At 29.3% G+C, this 25,122-nt stretch overlaps 1 long non-coding RNA gene across 1 annotated transcript in view; it reads left to right on the top strand.

Annotated features, from left to right (window-relative positions):
* LOC123300366 overlaps positions 1-25,122 on the top strand; it is a 56,306-nt gene that overhangs the window by 5,128 nt on the left and 26,056 nt on the right. Inside the window, exon 2 of the long non-coding RNA XR_006535381.1 lies at positions 17,714-17,757. This is a non-coding gene — a long non-coding RNA (uncharacterized LOC123300366). The remainder of the gene's footprint in view (positions 1-17,713; positions 17,758-25,122) is intronic.

Here is a 25,122-nt window from a genome sequence, read left to right on the forward strand (position 1 = left end):
TGTGATTTTTGATTGTGGCGTAAGCTGAGACAAAAAGTCCTGAAAATAACGGCATTAAATTTGTGTCTATTGAAACCTTGTTTTAAAAAATAACTTTGAGCTTAACATCGAAATTTAAAATTGTCTGATTTTTTTAAAATCACTTATGCCTTGAGAAAGATGTGGTTGGGCAAAAAATTATCAAAGAGACAAAAAATGATTATTATAGTTCAAAATGAGAAATTCAATGTTTTTTGTTGATTAAAAGCTTTTTTGTGATGCCCAGAAAAAGTATAGTCCATGACCTTGGGAGTTTGAAGACCATTGTTTTATTTTGTTCCATATAATTTGATTAGTTGCGGGTATCTTTTTGCTGTGGATTATAATCCAATTGTGGTTATTTGTGGTTAATTTTTTTTGACCAGAAATAATGAATTATGATATGAAAAATTGTGTAATATTTTTATTTGTGAATGGTTTTAAGACTGACAAATCGATGTTGAACTTTCTTCAGATCTTTACGTTTTGAAGTCTCCTAATACAAAAATATCAATGATGCTAGTTCATACGATGATCTTAAATTCAGTTAGAATTTTCCGCAAATTAATCGTACTATAACAATTTCTATCAAAACAATTGCCTGTATATAGAAGTTGTGTGGCGTTTATACAAGATTTTTGTAATACACAGATATTGTAACCCCCGTAGATTCGATACAATAAAAATACCACTGGGTGCATTCTTTTATACATCTAGGGAGTAAAAGTTAGGAATATCTCAGATCTTATGTTCATGACAAACATGATATCTGAGATATTCTTTACTTCATCCAGCGAGACGAAAGTGATTGGACATTATTTACTAAAAAAGTTCAAAAAATGTAGAAATTTAAATGAAAGAAACGAAAAATTTATCGTTTTTGTTGCGTGAATTGAACTTTGTACATTAAACAATAGTTATAATTATGTATAAAATTCATTTATTAAATTTTCACGTGTTAACGCTTCACATAATGTTTGTATAATAGGATTCTACAGGCTGTTCTCCTAAAAGGTCTGCACAATGCTCTACCAGATATAGTGCAGCTCAAAATAAATCCATACGGCTACTTGCCTTAGCACCAAGTTCCTTCGTTTGAGAGCTAGTCGACCATAAAGTTTAATTTTGAAATCGTCTTTTGTAAATTAACTCCAAATACGAAATACTATTTTGCTAAAATGGGTGGGTATGTTGACATTGTTATATATTTTACAAAAAGCGATGAAACACATGAAAATTAGGTTTATCATCAATCCATTAAAAATTAAGTTAATTAATAAATACATTGACGTAGAATATGGGAATTCATACCCCACATGTTTTTGGGACAATCTGTATTTTATTTGGAACAAGATTAAATTTATCATAGATCGTAACATATGTTGTGTTTAACTCGAACAACGCTAGGCCATAAATCAAATTCTTATAAGATTTTTACTACACCACTTAAAATTTGTTTTATGTTTACAAGAATAATCGTCTATTTATGTGTTATGATTTTTTGTTTTTTATTTTATACCTATATATACCAGTGGCGGAGTCACAAATAAATGTGTAAAAATTTTGTCGAATCAAAAATTTTGGACAGTTTAAATTTTTCAACTTACATTAAATAAATTTCTCAAGCTTTTATTAAAGGGCTTTCTTGCTTGAATTAAACACTTTTTCTCTTCTATAAGGTTGCATGTTAACCAAAAACTTGAATGTTTTTCTATGTCCCGTTTAACTGTGTCATATATTAGAAGATCCACCATGTGTGAGGTATTGAATACCAATTTTTTAATTTTTCTAAGTAACTATTTTTATAATATTCACAATAATACACTTTTTTATAAAATTTTATTACCCTGTATCTACAAAAGAATGATTTCCCAACTATAAGTTAATTACTATTTGAAAAAATCAGATCCCAGTGCTTCCAGTGGATTAATTTTGGCGATAAAATAGGCTGTTATTAGTAATTTTCAATTGTTTAGAATTTCTTAGATGTCAAATATCATTAGTAAGGCATGTTAGTGGTGCAAATGTTTCTAATTCTTGATAAACGATAAGTTTGTAGTTCAATGTTAAAGTTCACTTAAGAAATTAGTAAATGGGCAACTTGAATTACGTATACGTTATACTAGTTTAATAGTTTTCGATTATTTGACAAACACTTAACATTTACGTCATACAAGTTGCCGATTTAGTAATTTTTTAAGTGAACTTTAACATTGATCGTTTCATTGAATAAAAAATTTATTGTTTATAAACAAATGGAAACATTGGCACCACAAATTCATACCTTACTAATGATATTTAGCACCTAAGAAACACATTCCATGAGGTCTTAGCAAAATGCGAGCGATTTCTTTCATTTTCCTTTATTAGCCAATTTTTGTAACATCTTTTACTGTACTCTATGAGAGATATATGCATCAATTATTCTAACCAACATTCACCGGAAGTGATGCGATTTTTAAAGAAAACGAAAAATCTTGATTATTATAAATCTAAATTTTTACAATAACTGTACAATACGCCCATGAATTGAAATATATCTGTACTAGAATGACTTCAATAAATCTGTGTTATTTGATCCGAAATTTTCTTGTAATAAAATATATTGTTGGCCACCTTCTCATAAAATAAAATTCACGTTGGTATGATGCATCTACATTTGTATAATAAATAATGCGCTACTGTTTTGTTTAGTTTCAATCTGTTAACAGAAACAGTGATCAGTCTACTGAATTTATTTAGTTTCCGTGTTAAAATTAATTTTTGTCTGCTGCTTTATTCACGTGAATTTTTTGTTTAATTTAAATTTTATTTTTGATAATATTTCACAACTAATATTCTAAATATTATGAGTTGAAAAGTATCTGGGATAAATATAGTTCTGAATTGAATGCCCGAAAGTCTACGCGCTGTACTTGATTGGTTTTTTTGAACGAAAATTCAATTCAATGATGCTCGAAAATTAAACAATGTTTTAGCAGAAAAACACTAAAAATAATTACACTTCAACTTCTATCCCCGTTTTGAATCATCCCTTAGTTTAGAGAAAATTGTTTATTTTGATCCGACCTAAATTACTTGAAACAAGATTTTATATTTTCAAAATTCATTTGAAAACATTTGTTCATATTTTTCACTAGAAAATTTCGGGCTTTTTCGGTTCACTTTGCGTTTTCAACCAAAAAGAATATACCAAAATTAGTTTCAAAGCATTCCAAAAGAACATATATCGATAAAAGAAAGGTTTTTTTACTTGGAGCCGATCTTATATGGGAAAATAAGAAAAACAACCCCTAAAACTACTGACTTCATTTGTTATCACGCTAGAACCTTCGAATTCTAAAAATTGAAAACTTAAAATGTTCACCACAAACCATCTACCCCTTCTCCGAAAATCGATTGTCTTTTTTATTTGCTCTTTTACAAAGCCTAGATTATTTTTGCCTGTAATGTAGGCCATGATTGAAGACAACCCGCCTTAGCGTCCCAGAAATGGAAGTAAAGTTGAAGTTAAGGTGAGCTAAGGAAGGGCAAGTGGACTAAAGAATATAATGTGGTAGATTTGCCTTTAATGATTAATTTAAAATTCAAGCATGTTCAATATTGCGAATCTTGTTGCGAAGGCATAAGTGAGGACAAGGTACACTCTGTGTCACAAAAAATGCACGTGTTTTACCTTTCTAAGTGATATAGCTAAAACATATCGTATGTGAATTACATGTACTGTTATAGTAATATCACTTAGAATGGTTCAACTTTTGCGTTTATTTTGACTAGGGTGCGTTCTTTAAATGAATTTAGAAACAAATTTAGAGAACGTTCTCTAAATGAATCAATAATAATTTAGTGAATTAATTGAAATGAATTTTTATTGTAATGAAGTCGCGGGTAACAGCAAATACTTCAAAAAGTAACGTTATCTGTGAACTATTCTTAAAAGAAAATAATTTAATTTTTTTATCAGCAACAAATTTAATTATTTTACTTGGAAAGTGTACTGATAACCGCTAATTAATAAAGATTCTATGTTATCAAGTAATTATACAGTTTCGATTGTGCTTTGTATATATATAGAGCAAGCATATCAATATCATTAACAAACTCTTCTTATAGTCACTTCCTTCCGTTTTACGCACCATTTGTTGAACTATAACATTTGTTTGTTGAATTATAATAATTTATTGTTTACCGGAATAAATTACCAGTTACACAGAGTGTATCGTAAGTCACGCCGAAACTTGCCGTTTAAGAATTAATACAATAAAAATTTCATTTAACTATAGTTTTAGTGTAATATAATTAATTAATATAATTTTTAACCAAATATCTTAACAACCATGACAATTATAATGTCTACTTGCAGATATTTGACGTCTCAAGGCTTTACAATTGTTTTTTAACATTTATTTTTATTTAAAACAAGTGAAAACAAACAGTTGACTGAATTAATTGTTGAAATACCATGTGTAGACAGTGTTGATTACTCTGTCACATTACTCATACATACATGTCACATACATATAATTGATATTCCCATATAATACATACTATACAATTTGCGCATAATTTGCGCTCCCACGGGTAAACAGTGATGTTTACGAAAAAAATGTTTCAACAAAAGTTGTTAATTTTTTTATAAGGATCATTTTTTACATCTAAACTTTTTACGTCCTCAGCACGCTATAAAAATTTTAGCTTGATATCTCTTTTCGTTTTTGAGTAATCGTGATGACAGACGAACAGACGACAGACAGACAGACAGACAACCGAAAATAGACTAATAAGGTGATTTTATGAACACCTACCTATACCAAAATTTTGTTCATAGCATCAATATTTTTAAGCGTTACAAATATGGGACTAAACTTAGTATATCTTGGTATATTTAATGTACATGGTATAAAAATATTATTTCAAATAAATTATTGTTAGAAGAGTGAAGTTACTCTTAAGAGTGAAGTGATTTAGTAACAGAAAGTAAAAAAAAATTGCACAAAAATTTTCCATTCTCTTATAATTATTATAAAGGATTTCCGCCTGTATAATTTTTTATACTTTTTGAAAAAATTGCAGATAAAAATTTTTGTTGTTAGAATCTGTTTTTTGTTTAAATTTTAAAATTTAAAATCTTTAATAACAATCTTTGACACTCCTATTCATTTCATTAATTCACTCTTCTAAATACAGACGTAAGAGAAGTTAAACCAATTAAGGATGTTTGGGGCGTACAATGATTCTGGATAATCAAATGTACTTTAGCTGCTTGTGTAGCATATTTAATTAACTAATCGAATAAGTAGTTTGTTTTAATGGTAATTGAAAACAATTTTGTCTATTGAATGAATAAATTTCCATTACTGTTTTTTTAAATTTAAAAACTAGTTTTTAAATTTCTGCAGTAGTTTTGTCTTTAAGTGAAGAGCTTCGTACTAAAATTCCATCCGTTTTATTACATTTTATTCATTTTTGTACAAATACATGTTAACTTATTTCACCCTATTAAAGTCAGATTATATGCCAGAAAATATACTAAGACAAAAACTGTATTTATAGTTTATCTTAAGAAAACAAATTGCATTTTTAAAATTTGGCGAAAGAAAATTATAAAATCAACTTATTGAACTTATTTATTTACGTTACCTATTTAAAAAAATATTTAAGCTTAATTAATTTGAGTTGTAATTAATATTAGACATAACAACTTCAAAATGATTTCGTCAAAAAAAAAAATGATTAATTTACTACTTCTAAAATAAAGTGGTTTACTTAATACTTAAGTTTGATTTTTTGAGTATTATCTAATTGATTACTTACTAATTAAAATGTCCAATTGTTTTAAAGGATTAAGAATCTAATTACCGAAAAGTATTTAGTACTTGAGTTTTTAATGTATTTTTAAATATAAAGGTGTGCCACAGGCGTCATCTATAGCATTATATCGTAGACGAAATTCTTATGTAAATAATTTTTCCAGTTAAAAATCGATGCTGCGTTTTTTTCCATCTTAACTTTGGATCCCATTATTCCATTTTTAGCTATTAATCATTCACACGACAGCTCCGAAACGTATTCAATTTAAGCCGCACAGGTAATGGTCCATATAATCAAAAGGTCAATATATTTAATTTTATATAATTGTAACACACATGGTTTTAATATCAACGTACGTTACATTCGACGCGCGTGTGACTTATTGTTAGACTTAAACTAAAAATTTGTTGAAATTCAAAACTTTTTTTGCAAAAATCATGAACATGAAAATATAAAATATACACGTGCCAACTATAAATTACTTTGTAAACATAATAAATATGAATTATTGAGCTATTTCAATTTAATTGCGTTGTAAATGTCGTAAAATTAATTGAACTTGGCATATTGAAAGATTAATTAGTCATATTAAATCAAATTAGTCCCTGGAGAATTTGAAATTGATAATTTAATTATTTGAATTGCATCGTCAGATCCCAAGAGAAGAAAATTAATATGAAACATCAGAGATTAGCAAGTGAAATGCGTTTATCTATTAATCCGCCACTGGCTATGAATCATTATTTATGAATTTTTAAATAAGCAGGATGTGCCTATATTTAAGTTTTTCAGTATTTTATTATAGGTAGTTTCTCACAGTTATTGTTTTCATACCAAAAAACGGAATAAAAAATGTTATATTATCTTAAGGTTTTAAGATTCCCTCCATAAAGAAACACATTTTCAACGCACGGTATAATATGTTGTAGTTTTATTGGAATCTCAAATAATCAAAATCTGAACAATTCTTTTGAATTCTTTGAACAAGAATTTGACACCAATCTGGACAATTTGAGATCGATTTCAGATGGGTTCTCAATTTTCGCTTATGCATTTACCCTCTTCTAATCTGCTTACGCTACTGAGGCACTGATATAGTTTCAGCACCAATCTCATTGAAATATTTGACAGGCATTTTATCGAATTATTGGACTTATTTGAATTCACCGAAATAATAAGCCAGGAAAACTAAAATCGCAATCCGCCTTGTAAAGTTGTTTTTTTTTGGTTTGTAAAAAACTTTTGGGATTTTTTCAGTTTTTGCAGTTTGATTCAAAAACTATGAGCTTTTGACATTAGTTGCTACTATCATTTTGAAAGTATATTAAAGAAACAATTGAAGCCAACCTACAGCTCCGTTTGTCTAATAGTTTTTGAGATTTGATGTTTGAAAAATTTACATGGTTTTCAGCAATGTTAAAATTTTGAGTTTTGCTTATGTTAAACCGTTAGAGATAGAACAAAAGTTTAATGATAAATGTTCCTTATGAAAACTCCAGGAGACGATGGGGATACCGTTTACCCTGTGCACCAGGTACCTCGGAGACCAATAACGCGATATTCGTGTTCAGCGACCCTAAAAACTCAAAGTAACAAGTTTGGAATCATTCTCATCACTATTAACCGAATTGTGAACTTAGTATATTTACGGTCAATTTGAAAAGCAATTATAAAATGCATATTATTTATGCAAATAGCAAATCTTATAAATTAATTTAGGTCATAAAATTTCCTGACGCTCCAACGAATCGAATGTAGAAAACCGCATTAAAATCCCTCATACTAGTCAAATTTGCCAACTTCAGTGCTTCGTTTCTGCGACTAAAAGTTTTATTACATAATTGAATATCGAACAGTCATTACAAATACCATTCATTCAATGCACGTGAGTCGTACAATGTTTGCGTTATTGTATAATTGTTAAAGTGTTATTGAAGTTATTTTTTCCACAATTAATTATTAAGTTTTTGCATTATCTGTGAAAAAAAAATTATGGATATTGGTTTTTACAATAACCCACATAACAATTAAAATGTAAATTTTTGCGGTTGACGTTAATAATAAATAATTTATGAATTCAATTAATGTTTAAATATTTTTCACGTTGCTGGTATATAATATGTAAAGTGCAAGATGCTTAACCATGCGAAAATATACTACATTTATCTTATATTTTCATTTTATTACCTTGAAATTAAAAATTCTTTATTTGGATTTTTGAATTCAGAAATTTCCGACTTCACATCTTCGCTTTATATATATATTTTTTTTAAATTTGAAATCTGATGCTTCAAGACTTTCTTATACTCAAAACAAACTAGTCATTAAATTGAGAATTGCCTCAGATTCTTTGAACAAATACTAAAATCTAAAACACTATTATTTTTTTTCTACAATATAACCTTATTTTGTTATACAAATTCCATTTTAGTAATATTTATCGATTAACTCCAAATCAAGACCCTGTAATCAAGGTTTACTAAGTCTTGTGAAACTTTCTCGATAAACAAACAAAATTATATAAAATGCTTTCGAAAATTTTCAAAAACCAAAACAAATCGCCCTAATTGTGTTGCCATAACTGATTTGGATTTTTGGTTATTTTGTTTAAAAGGTTTTTTAAGGGGGAGTGTTGTTAGCTATGTTTCAAATGTGAGCTTAGGGTCCCGTACCCAGAATAACTAAAAAATAGAAGATGATAATCAAAATCGGTTCAGTTTGGAAAAGAGTAATTTATTGTAATAAAATTAATTTAATGCGTATGAGTATTCTTAGATACGTTTCAAGTTCGAGTTTAGGCTTCCGTACTCGAAAAATTTCTATGGATTTTTAAATTTTGTATACACTTGTGAATTTTATTGTACATATCTTAAAATTTATATAAAATTTTTGATTTATTTTGACCGCTGCAGATGCGTCTTCCAAAAAGTGCATTTGAGCTGGTACGACACTTTACTGACCTCCTGTTAAAATTCTTTAACTTTATTATTTTTATGATTTTTATACAGGCTTTCAAAAACCTATCATTTTTTCTGGTGAATTAACTCCTGTGCAATAAAAAGGATGGATGGTTTTCTAACTGTTAGAGGGTTCATTGTTTAGTTTTTATTATAACCTTTTGGTTTTTAAAAATCGGTTGCATAGGCTACAAGAAAAACATCGTACTAATTTGATAAACGTAGTTTCAAAAAAATGTTTTACAAAGATTTTTACAATGCGTCGTTATGTATAGAAACCGGCTTTAATTATACGCATTGATTTTTTGAAAGTTTTAAATGAGAAAATCTCCTTAAATTGTGGGATCATTTCAAATGGTACAGGTACACTCTGTGTCACAAAATGCACGGATTATAGTACTATATGTAATACGTGCATTTTTTATGACACACAAATACTTAACTAATTTTTTTTTAAATATTTAACTTTGCTAGATTGTCGTTTAAGAGTTAATAGATACATTGAAAGCATTTTTCCAAAATTTAAATCGGTTTAAATATGTAAATGTTTAAATAAATCGTCCAACAGCTCTTACTGTATAGTACTGGAGTAAATCTACGCAAAAAAAGGCTGTTATATGGATTAAAAGTTCGAGCAGCGAAACTTGGGGGTTTTTCTTTTCACATCAAAATAAGTATTTTTTGAAATTTTTTACTTTCCCGGAGTGGTGCAACATGCTTAAAAAACAAAATGGCGTCAAAAATGAAATTTTTTTCAGAAATTTTATCATTTTTATTTTATATTCGCAAAAGGAGACATCGGTGCATATCCAAATTTGGTAGGTTTGTAGTCCATGTTAAGAACTACTCCTCATAATTTTTTGGTGGGGTTTCGTCTCTTCCCCTCCCAGTTATATATATATGTATACGTACATATGGTAAAACAGTTCATTTGACTATAACTTGAAAAATATTCGATTGATTTTAATGAAACTAATATCAATAGTAGGTTTTATTACTTACAACTTTCGGTTAAAATTTTAGCGAAATCCGTTAAATAGTTCGGCCAAAATTTCCAATTTAGGGAATTGTTTAAAATGGCTGCCATTTTATGCCATTTTGTCCTACGAGGTTAAATTTTTTTTTAAATTGTAGCATTTTTAATTATCTTTCCATTTTATAATAAGTGGCTTACCCGTAAAATGACTCCTTGATCCATATTTTTGCGAAAAACGGAAAATTTAACACTTTCTGGAAATAATTGTTTGGGGGGTGTATGGACTGGCTTTGGGGGGTGTTTTTTGCTTTGGCATGAGAAAACTATTTTTAAAAGAGGTCTATATGGTTTAAAGCAAAATTTTTAAGTTTTAACCCCCGCGCTGTAAGGGGGAAGGGGTGTATGAAATAAATGTATCTTAAAAGATTTTAAAAAGAGGTCAAAATAGTTTAAAATGCTAAAGTAACCCAAAATTTTAGATGCTTTTATTAATATAGCACTTTTTACAACATCCACCCCTTCCCCTCCCGCTTTCATATTTTTGGCAAATTCAAAATTTTTATGACGTATAAAGGGGTTTTGGGGGTCGCTGATCTCGAACTTTTGGCCCAAATAAGTACACCCCCTAAAAATATTACAATTGTTTTTGATAATCTATTGCAAAAGTTCGAGATCAGCGACCCCCAAAACCCCTTTATACGTCATAAAAATTTTGAATTTGCAAAAAATATGAAAGCGGGAGGGGAAGGGGTGGATGTTGTAAAAAGTGCTATATTAATAAAAGCATCTAAAATTTTGGGTTACTTTAGCATTTTAAACTATTTTGACCTCTTTTTAAAATCTTAAGATACATTTATTTCATACACCCCTTCCCCCTTACAGCGCGGGGGTTAAAACTTAAAAATTTTGCTTTAAACCATATAGACCTCTTTTAAAAATAGTTTTCTCATGCCAAAGCAAAAAACACCCCCCAAAGCCAGTCCATACACCCCCCAAACAATTATTTCCAGAAAGTGTTAAATTTTCCGTTTTTCGCAAAAATATGGATCAAGGAGTCATTTTACGGGTAAGCCACTTATTATAAAATGGAAAGATAATTAAAAATGCTACAATTTAAAAAAAAATTTAACCTCGTAGGACAAAATGGCATAAAATGGCAGCCATTTTAAACAATTCCCTAAATTGGAAATTTTGGCCGAACTATTTAACGGATTTCGCTAAAATTTTAACCGAAAGTTGTAAGTAATAAAACCTACTATTGATACTAGTTTCATTAAAATCAATCGAATATTTTTCAAGTTATAGTCAAATGAACTGTTTTACCATATGTATGTATACATATATATATAACTGGGAGGGGAAGGGACGAAACCCCACCAAAAAATTATGAGGAGTAGTTCTTAACATGGACTACAAATCTACCAAATTTGGATATGCACCGATGTCTCCTTTTGCGAATATAAAATAAAAATGATAAAATTTCTGAAAAAAATTTCATTTTTGACGCCATTTTGTTTTTTAAACATGTTGCACCACTCCGGGAAAGTAAAAAATTTCAAAAAATACTTATTTTGATGTGAAAAGAAAAACCCCCAAGTTTCGCTGCTCGAACTTTTAATCCATACACAAGGCGTAATTTCACTCTACTAAGTGGTGTTCTGATGTAATGATACGCACTAATGACTAGCTTATATTAATAATTATTGAATGCATGTATTACACCATTACGAAAAAAACCACGTTTTCTTATCAATCTGTTCAGAGTTATTATATTAAAATTATATTTTATGTCATTTTTAAGGTAGGTATGAAAACTGATAGCATATTCCATGTAAGTTGGTTATTCTTATCAGTAATGATATTCATAATCCTCCCTGTGTTTGCAATGGCATTAACATGAATAATATCTTTTTCTTTAAAATCACCATTTACAGGATTTTTCTAAGTAAAGATTTATACAAAAGATATTAGTTTGATAGTACAGAGTGATCAAATTGGTTTAATATATTCTTAATTTGACATAAAAAAAGTAAAACGGTATGAGGTATCAATCTTTAGACGCTCAGTTTTCGAAATAAAAATTCTCTTGGCTTACGTAGCTCCTGCGCTACGAATTTTAATGAAAATTTTTACATTTATTTCAAATTTCTGTATGCTTTATATTTCTCAAAGATTCCGGTTGTCCGTCCGTCTGTCCGCCTGTCCGTGGACATGATAACTCAAAAGCAAAATGAGATATCAAGCTGAAATTTTTATAGCGTGCTCAGGACGTAAAAAGTGAGGTTTGAGGTTAATGAGCAACATAGGTTCTTTATGAAAAAATAAACAACTTTTGTTTTAAACATATTTTCGTAAAGGTCACTGTTTATTCGTGAGAGCGCAAATTGTATTTAATATGTATTATGTGGGAATCTCAGTTATATGTATATGCGTGACATGTATATATGTGTAATGTGATAGAGTAATCAACACTGTCTATACATGGTATTTCAACAATTAACTCAATTGTTTGTTTTCGCTTGTTTAAAACTAATTTATAAAAAAATAATGCAAACACTGATATTCTTTGTTTTACACCTTCTATAGAGGGTATTTCAACAATTAACTCAGTCAGTTGTTTGTTTTCATTTGTTTTAAATGAATTTTAATTAGTAAGATGAACGAAGTACAAATACAATTGCAACAATTATGTTTTTTTATCAGGTTAAAACTAGTAATTTCTAAATTAACGATTCGGTTAATTCTACGTTTTACAAGCTAAATAAATAAATGTAATTGGTTGTTATTTTGACTTCTGATAAGAGGTTTAGCAATTTGTATAAATATTAATTACTTGTATTTAGTAATTTTTTTACGTCGATGTAATAATTATAAATTTTAATGTTATGGGAAAAGTTTTTCATGGAATACAAAAATATTATTTATGGTAGGTCCACACGATACCAACTCCACACATACTTCTATAGAATTTTGTCTGCGCAATAAATCAGTGCAAACAAAAGTCGGTATGATGGTAAAGTCTGAGTTTAAAAAGTCTGAGCGCGGAAGTTGGAAGTATTCGTTTATTAATGATAAGTCTGCACATACATTTCGTCATCATATATTTCATGAACATTTTTACTCAGACTTTCAGTCTGTACAGATATCTGTACAAACAATAGAGTATTACACTATTTTTGAAAAAGTACTTTAAAATGTCGATTTTGCTAATAAAAAGCCACCAAACATTTAATTCGGAAAAATACACACGCTTTCTTGCTAAAAACTTAAATTAAATTTTAAACCTTTTTTAAACTGTCAAAAACGCGGGCATCCAATTTGATGACGTAATATGGGTATCACTATACGAAATAACACAAATAAGTTTGACAGATATATTCATAGGCATCTGATTATAATAGATATAAATACTTAATATGCATGTATATATTATACCCAGCTGTCTACACTGAACTAACTGATGGTCTATGATTCATACCGCTATGACATCATAGCAGGGCTTACCCGCGTTTTAGGTCACGTGATATACAGTTTAAAAATTATGATTTTTAATTTTAATATTTTAAAAGAAAAATGTGCTTTTATGACTCGAAATCAGAATTTTTAAAGTATATTTTTACATAAATTTTAACTTTTTTCAAATTTCATGATTTATTTTTGACTAACGATAATACCCGGTAGTCTGTATCGTGTGGACCCACCATTAATTTCTTTTAAGGGTGTGGTTTCGACTAAGTAATCATTTTTTATGTTGGAAGTTTGCAATGACATGAATAATTTTAGATTAAAAGACATTTTGGATATTTTATCTGTTATGCATTTTTACAATTATTCCGAATTATAATTTGAATAAAATTACATAGTTTTCATGGTTGAAACCATTTTATTATGATGTACAAATTGACAGACATTGATGTAGGTGTTAATTGCATTACTTACATGTTTGTTTTATCGACAAAAATGTTGTACTATTTTGTTGTCTTGCTTGTGAGTGATTTGATAAAAACTGTGTTATTCATATTCTTTCTAAGTAGGTGAAAATGGCTGGCAATATGTACAGATCGTACATTGTAACAAAGATTTTCTGTTGCTAAAGTATCAAATGAAAGAAAGAATAAAATGTAAGAATGGTAACATTTTGCGATTATTCCTTTTTGCTACGAGTACTCGATACTGGCGAGAAACCGATGATGGAAGGCGTAGAATGTTAGACTGGACTGGTGTTGTAACACAAATCAAACTAGAAAGAAAATTAGAAAACATGTTTTATTGCACTAAAAAATATTATAAATATAATTCAAACCGTGGGGTGGTCGATATCTACCAAATCAACTATATTAAAGAGTGAATGTAGAGATCACCCCACGCTTTAAATTTTATATTATAATTAAAACCATTATCCATTTTTTAGTGCAATAAAACATGTTTTCTAATTTTCTTTCTAGTCTGATTTGTGTTACAACACCAGTCCAGTCTAACATTCTACGCCTTCCATCATCGGTTTCTCGCCAGTACCGAGTACTCTTTTTTCTACTCTGTTTTCTAGCTACAAGCGAAGTTAATATGAGCGTGTTAAAAATAGGAAAACTGAAATTTTGTAACCGACTGTAAAGAGAGATAGTAATTTAAGTAGGTACTAACATATTTACGTGCGCATAAAAGGTCAAAGTAACATGAAGAAGTATAAATGCGTAAAACTGAAATTTTCTTTCCAATTCTAAGAAAAACTTATAAATTATAAAACAAGTATGAAAAGAAAAAGCAAGGAAATTTTGAAATGTTTATGATTTTTTTTATTACGTTATTTGAAAAATTATTCATTATATTTACTTTGTATGCTATAAGAAAAACATCATTAACACTCTCAGCTCAGAGATCAATAATGTTTGCCCTGTATAAATAAAATTTGATGACAATATCTCATTACTTGTGATCAAAATGGATTCAAGGTTGTTCAAAATGAATGCGTTGAATTCTGATACCGAAATTTTCCGCGAGTACATTAACTCCTTTACTTTGTACAAGGATGTAAAATATCAAATATATTTATTTTAAATGTGTAAACACATATTATTCTTTCAGTAATTTATTGTTACTTAGTAATTTGCTTTGACATCATTGACAGAATCAAGTTAAGATCAATAGTATCTACAATGTAATACAAAATATACATAAATTGTTATTAGTTTTAAATGTTTCAAATACTTGAAAACTGTAGTTGTGTAGACACATTTTCCACCAAAATATGAACTTCTGCATTGTAATTTTTACTTCAAATGAGCTAAAATTCGGTATGTAGGATTTTTTTTACCAAGCAAATCGGCCTTATTCAGCAATTTAGAGGGGATTTCCAGCGAAAATATCTATCTTTATAAATAAATAAATAATAAGCACTTAATTAGGGTATAATATAAGCTTAGTTATGGAGCTCTGCGACTCACGATGTTTTTTTTTTATTATTATTTTTTTTTTTTTAAATTACCGTTTGCAAATATTAGTGATTCATGAATATATGATTGTAATTTACCTGCTCACGTTAGTCCAAGTCACGTTATAAAAAAAGTTCCACAGATTAAATCAAATGACAAATGTGCGAAAATACAATCTTTGTATATATATTTCTTGTGTGCGTGTGTATGTGACTGAACTCCTCCTAGACGGCTGGACCGATTTTGATGAAATTTTTTGTGTGAGTTCAAGGGGATTCGAGGATGGTTTAGATTTACAATTGGTCCAGTACAACTGTTTTTGAGGGCTCCGTACCAAAAAAATGAAATTTCATTAAATGGTGGGAGCGCATATAAATCATATCACATTATGTATACTATGTGTACTATGTATTTTTAATAGTATTCAGGTATTGTCAATAGGCATTTATTAGAGCCATCCATATGCGAGCGCAGCGAGCTCTACTATCAAAGGTCAGGCCACTCCAATAAATAGGAGTTAAATTGGGGTTTAGCGGGATGGGTTTAGCGGACAGGCTAAACGTAGTATAGGTATTCATGAATTGGAGTTACGTTTTTACGGGACAACGTCTGTCGGGGCCGCTAGTAAATAATAAATTTTAAAAAGTACTTGCAAATTTCGAAAGTAAATACTTCAATGAAAAAAGCAGTTACCTAAATACACTTTATGGGAACGGTTTTCAAACTGACAAAACCTTTCCAATTTGTAGATTAACAGAATACATAGGCTTAAAGTCCTAAAAATTAGGATTTTTAATTTCTGGTTATGTGACGTTACAATTCAAACATTTATGGGAGCGCATATCTGCCTTAAAGACTCCTGATAAGAAAGGCCAAAGGAAATATTTTATTTTATTTTTAATGGCCTAAAAATATCCCTCACGGCCGAGAAAAATATTGCTGATGAGAAAAGTGAAAAAAAGATTATTAAATTTGTTTCCCCTAAGCATGTTTATTTATCCCACGTTATAATGCTACATTTATACACTAAATGTATGCCAGTTATTTAATAGTAAATAGCAATAGACTCTAGTGTTTGTATAGGAGGGGTGCCTCAAAAAAGTCATTGTTTTCTCAAAGGTCTGCTAAAAGTTGCAAAATAATTTCTCGACGTGGATTCTTCATAATAATCTCAAATTTAATTCAACGCAAATGTGAAGACAGTTTTGAGAGTCCATTTTGAGGTAAATTTTGTCTCCCTAAGGAGGAATTTTCTAGATTTGCCCGATATATAGCTTTTTGTGAATTTATGTAGCTATCTTAAATCTATTGCTTACATAGATTGTCCGTAGACTTTTTAGCAATTTAAAGCTTATATACGGTAGTTGCTTGATGTCAGTAGTTGTAGTTGCTCAGCACGTAAAAAATGAGTTTTAGTTCCTAAATGAGCAACATAGGTCAATTAGGTCTTGTCATCATCTTGTAAACCGTTATAGATAGAACAAAAGTTTAAATGTAAAATATTCCTTATAATTAACAACTTTTATTTGAAACATTTTTTTGTCAACATCACTGTTCACCCGTGAGGGCACAAATTAGGACAAAACTTTGGTGTCGATTTTCTCCAAAACTATAAAAGATTAGTTAAAAATTTGCAAGTAAATTCAACCAATGATTTTACGTAGCATTCTCGAAAAACGAAATAAAATTGTTATTTTTGTGGTAATTTTATGCGTATTGTTTTATGTAGCAATCTGTAAAATCATTTTATGGTCATCGTTTAGAATGACAATAAAGAGGAGTTACAATATTATTATGCATGTACGATGTATTTAATCCTACACGTTTTTATAATTGCATTAAATATTATTATATGTATGTGTGGTCTTTAACACCTTGTGTTAGAATTTGTCTATTATTTATAAAAAAAATGCACACGTTAAATATTATAATAGGGACAAACTTATTTATTTATAATATTTAGTACTAGCTGTGAACTAACCGCTTTGCTGGGCAACATCCCCACTTGCACCCCTCCCTCCACATTTCCTTGCGTCGGATAACAGTTTTGTAATGTACACGTCATGCTCTTTTATTTGATACCCCACTTAGGTATATTTGTAAATATTCGATAATTCCTTCCCACTTTCTCGCTACACCTTTCTACCCTCCGAAGGTTAAAAGTAGATAAAAACAATAGATCTTTGAAGCTGGTTGTATATCGTGTCAATATTTGAGCTTAATCGATGCACAACTTATTTAGTTTTTTAAGCATATCCCTTTCAACCCCTATTTCAACCCCTTACTCTTCTATAATATGGATGTATTATACATAAAAACCTTCCTCTTGAATCACTCTATCTATTAAAAAAACCGCATCAAAATCCGTTGCGTAGTTTCAAAGATTTAAGCGTACATAGGGACATAGGGACAGAAAAAGCGACTTTGTTTTATAATATGTAGTGATGTTTTGTGGCCTATATGTATTATGTACGAATAATTAATAACACATAAGTAATTTTAAAAAATTCTTTCGTTTTCAGAAGCACTCCAATTCTACATTTTCGAGGCTATTTATCAAAATAAGGTAGGTTTTAAAGATAAAGAGAATATTAAAAGTTTAATCATTTGGTTTTTCAAAAATTTCGTCGTTTTTTATTAAAAATTTACCTATCTTTGACTACATTGGAATTTTTTGCCCATTTACATTTACATGCACATTCAAACTATGATTAGAAACATCCTATTAAAATCGTTTATACAACCTAGTGGCGATCATCAATAGGAGCTATACAAATGATTATACGAATGGGAAAATTATAACACTTTCATTTTTAAAAAATTCCTAAATTATAACGATTTTATCGATATTTTTATATCTTAAATCACAATGAGCTTTCTCGAAACATCTTTGTGAAATGAAGATCTAGAACAAATAAGAGCCGTTAATGCTAATTTAAACTTTTCCGTTAACATTAAGAAACTAGAAACTTTTTAAATTTGTAAAAAAATCAATTACGAAATAATACCCTGATAGTTTTCATCAGTAAAAAAATCATAAAATTTGATTTAATGAATTTGTATAATATTTAAACATGTATTTTTGGAACTGTCGGATATTGATCCCAGTATTTCTTCCATAGAAAACGCGTGTTAAGCCTTTTAGGTACACATATTTGTTACAACTTTTGTTATTTTCATAATATGTATTATATTGAAAATATTTAATCTTTTTTCTTTTCATATTCTGGAAAGTTGATGGCGTGAACCATAAAGGTCACACTCACCTGTCCGACTTGTTTAAAAATCTAATTGATCTTACAATAAATTATCTGCAGTAGAAACCAAATTTTTTTCCGCAATAGTACTCGAAATATCTGTAGAATGTAGACGAAACAATACATCATACAATACTATCGTTGAGATATAGATATATTAAAATAGCCCATACAATAATACTATACAAATACATTATTGTGTTAGGTAACTGCGCAATAATATGCGCAGAAACATTGTTAAAATTTCAAGATTTTATTTATTTGAACTTATTTGAACACTTGATTTATTTGTTGTTAAGGGTTGTTTCATACCATTATTATATAATATTCGTGGTATTGAGATAAATCTCCTTTAGCCTTTGTGATAATGAATCCTTATTTTTCTGTTACACTTTTATTTTTCTGTTACTGATAATAGTATTATTTTTTTCAAAACTTTTTTCAGGTATTGATGTTGAAATCACGATGTACCGGGTGACTATTTTTTAACGTTCCATCTCCATTTATGTCTTAGAATGCGAAATTTAAAAAAAAGAACGTATTTAATCATTTTTAGATGAGTTTTTTTAAGCGAAAAATATTTTCTGTATTATTTTTTAATTTGGGCATAGTATGCTAACTAAAATTCTATAAAGATAAAGATTTTCCTTATAAATTGACAATGTTTTCCGATAACGAGAAAACACGCTCATTCTTCGTCGATGTTGAGTCGGCGTTCGTTGCCCAGTAGACTCAAATCAAATTATTTTTTTATTAAGTTTCTGGTTATATAAGTGTGACTGGTTTTGTCTGTAGTTTCAGCACCTTGAAGTGTGTCGATGTTGTTCAACTTAAGCTAAAGTAGAATTCGACTTAAAATATAATCTGCGTGTTATATGCGTGTTTTTTAAGTTATCTTGCTAGTTGGACTTCAGGTCGGAGAAATCTTCAAGGAAAGGATGGCTATCTCCTTGTGGCAAGAGATGGACTGTGACAGGGAAGGTGAGACGCCGTTTCTTCCCTCCCCCTACAATATCTCCTGCAATAGTCGTGGTAAGACACAGGCTATTATAGGCAAAGTCCTGTAATAGCCGCAACAATTTTGCCAATAGAAGCCCTCGGAAGCGCGTTACGACCTCCATAAGATTGGCCTTTTTTAAGATATCTTCAAGTCTTCAAAGAGAAGTTTGCAGTTCGCAAATGGAAGTCCTGGGTGCCTATTGATGCTTTTTGCTTTACTATTGCTTGTCTGGAAGACACTACTTCTTTACTATGTGGAGATAAAAGGAATAATACAAATAGAAAATTCAGTTTAAATTCCTGGTTGTATTCTAAGAATAAATTAGCCATATAAATACCCTCTGTTCGATTTCGTGGAATCATATATTTTATATAAACAAATCTGTTGAAGGAAGGTTAAGAGTGTTATTTACCTATTTGTTTGCAATGGTGAATGTCTGAGTGAAAATGATTGTTAAAAACCACTTGAGAAAATTATCAATCAGGTAAAATAACAAAAATTATAATTTTTCCTCAAATATGTTTTAAATGATTTCATTGCAAAATAATTTCTGGAGTTCTGTGAAAGTTAATTTAGAATCGCTTAAATAATTTTTCCTAGGAAAATTTTGAAAAAGATGAGCGATTTCGCTGAACGGGTTAAGGCAACAAACGGGGCTAGTGTTTTGAACAAACGTGATACTACATCGATTTTTTTAAATAGATTTTTTGCTTGAAATATGTTATGAAAAACCTTAAAATGCGAAGAAAAGTAGAAAAACACTGGAATGTTGAAGAGTTTCTATGAAAATTCCGCATAATCTTCCAATTAATCTTCTCATATAATTTCTCTGCTTATCTTCTTTATGGTTAATACAAGGTTGTTATAGTACAAAAAAGTTTGTAGTATAAACGAAAGTAAAATTATTGCGATTAATTAAAAGTATTGTGATTAATTCTTTGAATTGTAAATTTGAAGCATACTTGACATTTTAACAGTTTATTAACAATTTTCTTACACGAATGATATACAAATTGCCTAAATAACATCACATACACATCATAGATTATTAGTTAAAAGATATTCTCTTAGATGTCTATTTTCAACTTGTAATAAATATCGATCAATTTTTAAAAATTTTTATGTCACTCGTCTAGTGTTTAGTCATAAAAATGCAACACAAAGGTAATTGCAATATACGATTGTAATTATAATAATTTAATTGCAGTATATTGTGTGCGCATTCGTACTATTTGTTAATTTATTGTTACATTTTTGTGTGTTTAATTTAAAATCGTGAAATAAATCTGCTCACGCTCAGGCCTTATGTATTAGCAATAAGGCAAAGGCCCCCTAGCAAGGAGACCGGTGAGTAGTTTAATATGGTACCTTTTATGCTTTTTTTACTAAATCATTAGTGATGATATTTTTTTGTTTTTACTTAAGTTTGAAAAGAATGTACAATATGTTTGAAAAGACCTTCAGAGTTTACTTTTGTTCAAAGCAACTTAAAGAAATTTTAATTTAAATTTAAGTTGCTTGTTATGTCATTTAATTGCATTGAGTGTTGAGTGTATTGTGATGAATTTTTTATGTGGGTGTATATGCATTAGTGACTGAAAATTTGTGTAAACCTATCAACAGAATGAATCTACTTCCCATTGGTTTATGAAGTTTTTATAGCTTTTTTATGGCATGCAAGTTGAATCTAACGTGAAAGTTTAAAAATAACAAAAGATTAACGTTTGATTTGTTTAAGTTATCCAAAAGTTGGTTATAAACATGCAGGTGGGGAAATAAACACAATTAGACCGTTATATTAAATTCTTTTTGTCTGTCATTTGGAAAACTGATAAAAATACGTTTGATAACAAAGAAAATTAAAATTTTAACTGTGACTTTTTTTGACTGCGATTTTCATGCTTTGGTTTATGTATTTCGATTATGTGTTTTGCCTGCTGTTTATGTTAAAAGGAAGTCTTTCGAATTATAATGCTTAGAAACTAGGAGCAGAAAATTTGAAACTGTCGAAGAGGTTGAAAAATTGATTTTTTGATTTTTCTAGTACATTTTGCAAAACTTTCCGACCGTTGCAAACATTCAGCCATTTAATTTTCCATATTATGTTGCCAAAGACATTCTTTTAACATAAATGACAACATCATCGAAATGTGAAAAACTGGATTTCCATAGAGTTGACGCTCGATTGACCAAGTCAAGCCTTAAATCAGCTTAGCTCTCTGAAACGTCAAATTTTGCCAATACTATGAAGAGAATTGCATAATTTTTGGAAGAGCCTGAGTGCTCGTCAAGTATTTATAATATCGATGCACACTCAACTAGGGCTCAATTTCAAGAAATAAAAAATATATTATTACCAATTGGACACACACACACACACACGAAATGGTGGCTCAATTTTTCTTGATCAATCCTCCAAATTAGGAAAATAATAATCATAGAAATTTCAATATAATATGGATTGGTTAACTATAAAACGAGCTATTAGCCATTATAGATTAAAATGACCCACTCTGCACCCACTAAGAGTACTTTCGATAACGTAAATAGCTTTAATAATTTACCCTGTGGCATCAAAAAGTGTAGACTTGATTTTCTCTTGTCAGCAAACATATTCAGATGGTGAAAGATTAGATGAATCGTCATGAGTAGTCATTGAGCACAGTATCCAAGTCAGAAAATCATTGAAAATGTAAGACTCATTTTCTAAATTTTTAAGGGATCGAACAACCGCCAGTTCACTATTTTGATTACATTCACTAGTTCACTATTTCGATTAATACAATCTTGAATATGATTCTCAATGAATATCCATTTTAAGCTTGCCACGCAACTAAAAATTTCCAACCTACCTCGAAAGAGAAGTCTTTGGCTATGAAAATCATCGTAGCCTCTCCAATTTCTAGCTGCTCTGAAATAATCTTTTAACATTTCACCTGGCACCAAAAATATACCCATAGAGTGATTACTTTTATAAAACCTTGTAGAAAAGGTATTTAAAAAAACTTTAAAAAAAATTATGTTGACGAAATCATACAAACAACGTTACATATCGAATTGCACTAGTCAAAGAAACTGAGAGAAATGCAGTTGTACAATTTCAATGTTTACTTCAACAAGCAAATAATAATGTTTTAATGAGTTTTCTGCTAGAAATGGATTCTTGGATAAAGTGTTTAATTTTTCTAACATGATCATTTATGTCCTCGATTTGTGTCTACAAAAAAATTTAATTTGAATTCACATAAATCTTGATAATATTTAATTGCTATCTCAATGTTTACAGAAAATAAAAAAACAATTGTTTAAGTAGTTTGCTTTTGGAAAAAGATTCTTTAAAAATGTTCAGTTTTTCTAAGCCATTTTCATTTGTATACTTTACTAGATGTACAAGTTCTATGTTAGTAGAGTCGATAATTCGAACCCAATGAAAACTCGGATTATCGAATTTGTTTTAATTACTGGGTTTGTACATAAAAATGCATGTATCTATTCGTTGTGTGCGTAGTCATGGTAGGGACAATAAAATCGATGCCAGCGCTTCCAGTGAAAAATTTTGGCGATAAAGGAGGCTGTTATGACTAATTTGCAATTCTTTAAATGTTAATGTTATAGTAAATATCAAATTAAAATTATTGAAAAATACAAATTAATTAAACTTAATGCATTAGAAATTGTGAAAATAAGAAATCAAATTTGCTAAATATTATTTTTCAAATGTAAATTATCATGATTGGAATCCATACAATTATACATACATCCATACAATTCTATAATTAAAGTAGTGTATCGTTACCATGGAAATGCCTCCAATAAAACTCACACACGTTGCGAATATATGTATATGAGCATTTATCATTTTTAAGTGAGTGTACTCTCACAAGCGTAGAGATAGGGCGAATGAAGAGTGTTCAGATTATCGAGTGTCCGAATTATTGGGACTCTGCTGTATATGTAAGAATACAAATATGTGTAGGAGTATTTATTATTTTTGTTTGCTTATTAAATTTTGTGTACAAATTTAAACATCAATGTCGATTTTCGATTATTATCAATGTTTATGATAGGTTCAATACAAAGTTTATTTTATAGATTTTGCCATTGTATCGTAAATATTAATTAGAATCGAAAATCGACTATGATGTTTAAATTTGTATAACAAATTTAGTAAGCCATCAAAAGTAATAAATAAATAAGTTAATGTTGACTATATGTTTAGAGCACAAATAACCTAGTTGGTTTAGGCGCTTGGCATAAATCCAAAAAATCCGGATTCGCTTCCTGGTAAATGTGTAATTTTTTAAAATTCTCTTTAATTAACATGTAGGAGTATTCAAATCCCCCAGGAGACTTTAAAATATCTTTTAAAATGCAGAGAAATATGAGTTTATTCCTATTTCTTTCTCGAGATTGTGTTTTCATATTGCGCAAGCTATAAGCTACAAAGTTGTAACAATTATGTTCCTTCTGACTCTGGAATTTTGACGTTGGAGAGTAAAATTTCTGTATTCACCATTCGAAAGTTTCCATATTGATTCACGGGAGACCATACCTACATACAATATTATCAAGAGATGAACTAATTCTGTAAATACAGGGCAGATAGAAAATGAATACTTATATCCAAATTTCAAATCGATAGAGTGAAGGGCATTATCGCATTATTTAAAAGTATTTTTTTTAAAATAATAAAGTTTCACGCCAATCAAAAAAGTGTGTAGAACCGCCTTAAACAATAAACTGTAGTAGATTTTATTTCCTTACAACTTTGGTTATTATTCAAACAATATGGCTAATATAAATCAAGAAACAACAAAGTTTCAAACGCTAATTATCGAAGCCGTATCTCGTTAATGATAGATCAAATCCAAAAACCATAAAGGAAGTTTTTGATAGAATTTCGATGTATAGAATTATTGGGTTCCCTCCGTGTGGTCTTATTTAAAACACCCGGTATATTATCGAGGTAAGAACTTTACCATTGATTTAAATAATTACAAATTTGTTATTTTTGATAATAATAATTTGTAAAGATAATTACCAACAATAAAAAAGTTGGTTGATCAATTGTTTTCATAGTAATTTCGATTAGTAATTATGTAAAAATCTTTGTTTGTCAGTCTGATATTTATTATTATTAGTGTTCTTTCTCATCATGCTTGTGGTTATCCTTGCAAATTTTTGTAACTGGTTTATATATAAAAATTACTTTGAGTTAGTACTGGAATTATATGGGGTGTGTATAAAGTGTAAATTCAACCCAATATCATGGCAACGCCTAAAGATAGTTGATTTCAAAAATGATCATTTTTGGATATTTCTTATTTTAATGAAATTAGGTAGGAATGAAGTACGCCTAGTCGTTGACAGCCGTTAAAGTAGGGTTTTTGGATCTCTGATTCTCGACCTTTTTTTTTTTATTTTAAAGGCACGAGAGTTCTGCACAAGAATTTGAATCTAAAGTCAAAATTATAAAATTAATTTATTCTTGGAAGTCATGTTAAATTGGTTCCGTGACTTTTAAGACACTCTGTATATAATTGATAAGGTGAATCTACTCTCCACACACTTATATCTTTTTCTATTTAGTACATATATAATATATTTGTTGTTAGATGTCGTTAGACTCTTAAATAATCTTAAATTTCAACAACGTCGAAGTTTCGACAGCAGA

Source organism: Chrysoperla carnea, chromosome 5, assembly GCF_905475395.1.
Source record: "Chrysoperla carnea chromosome 5, inChrCarn1.1, whole genome shotgun sequence".
Taxonomy (NCBI): Eukaryota; Metazoa; Arthropoda; class Insecta; order Neuroptera; family Chrysopidae; genus Chrysoperla; species Chrysoperla carnea.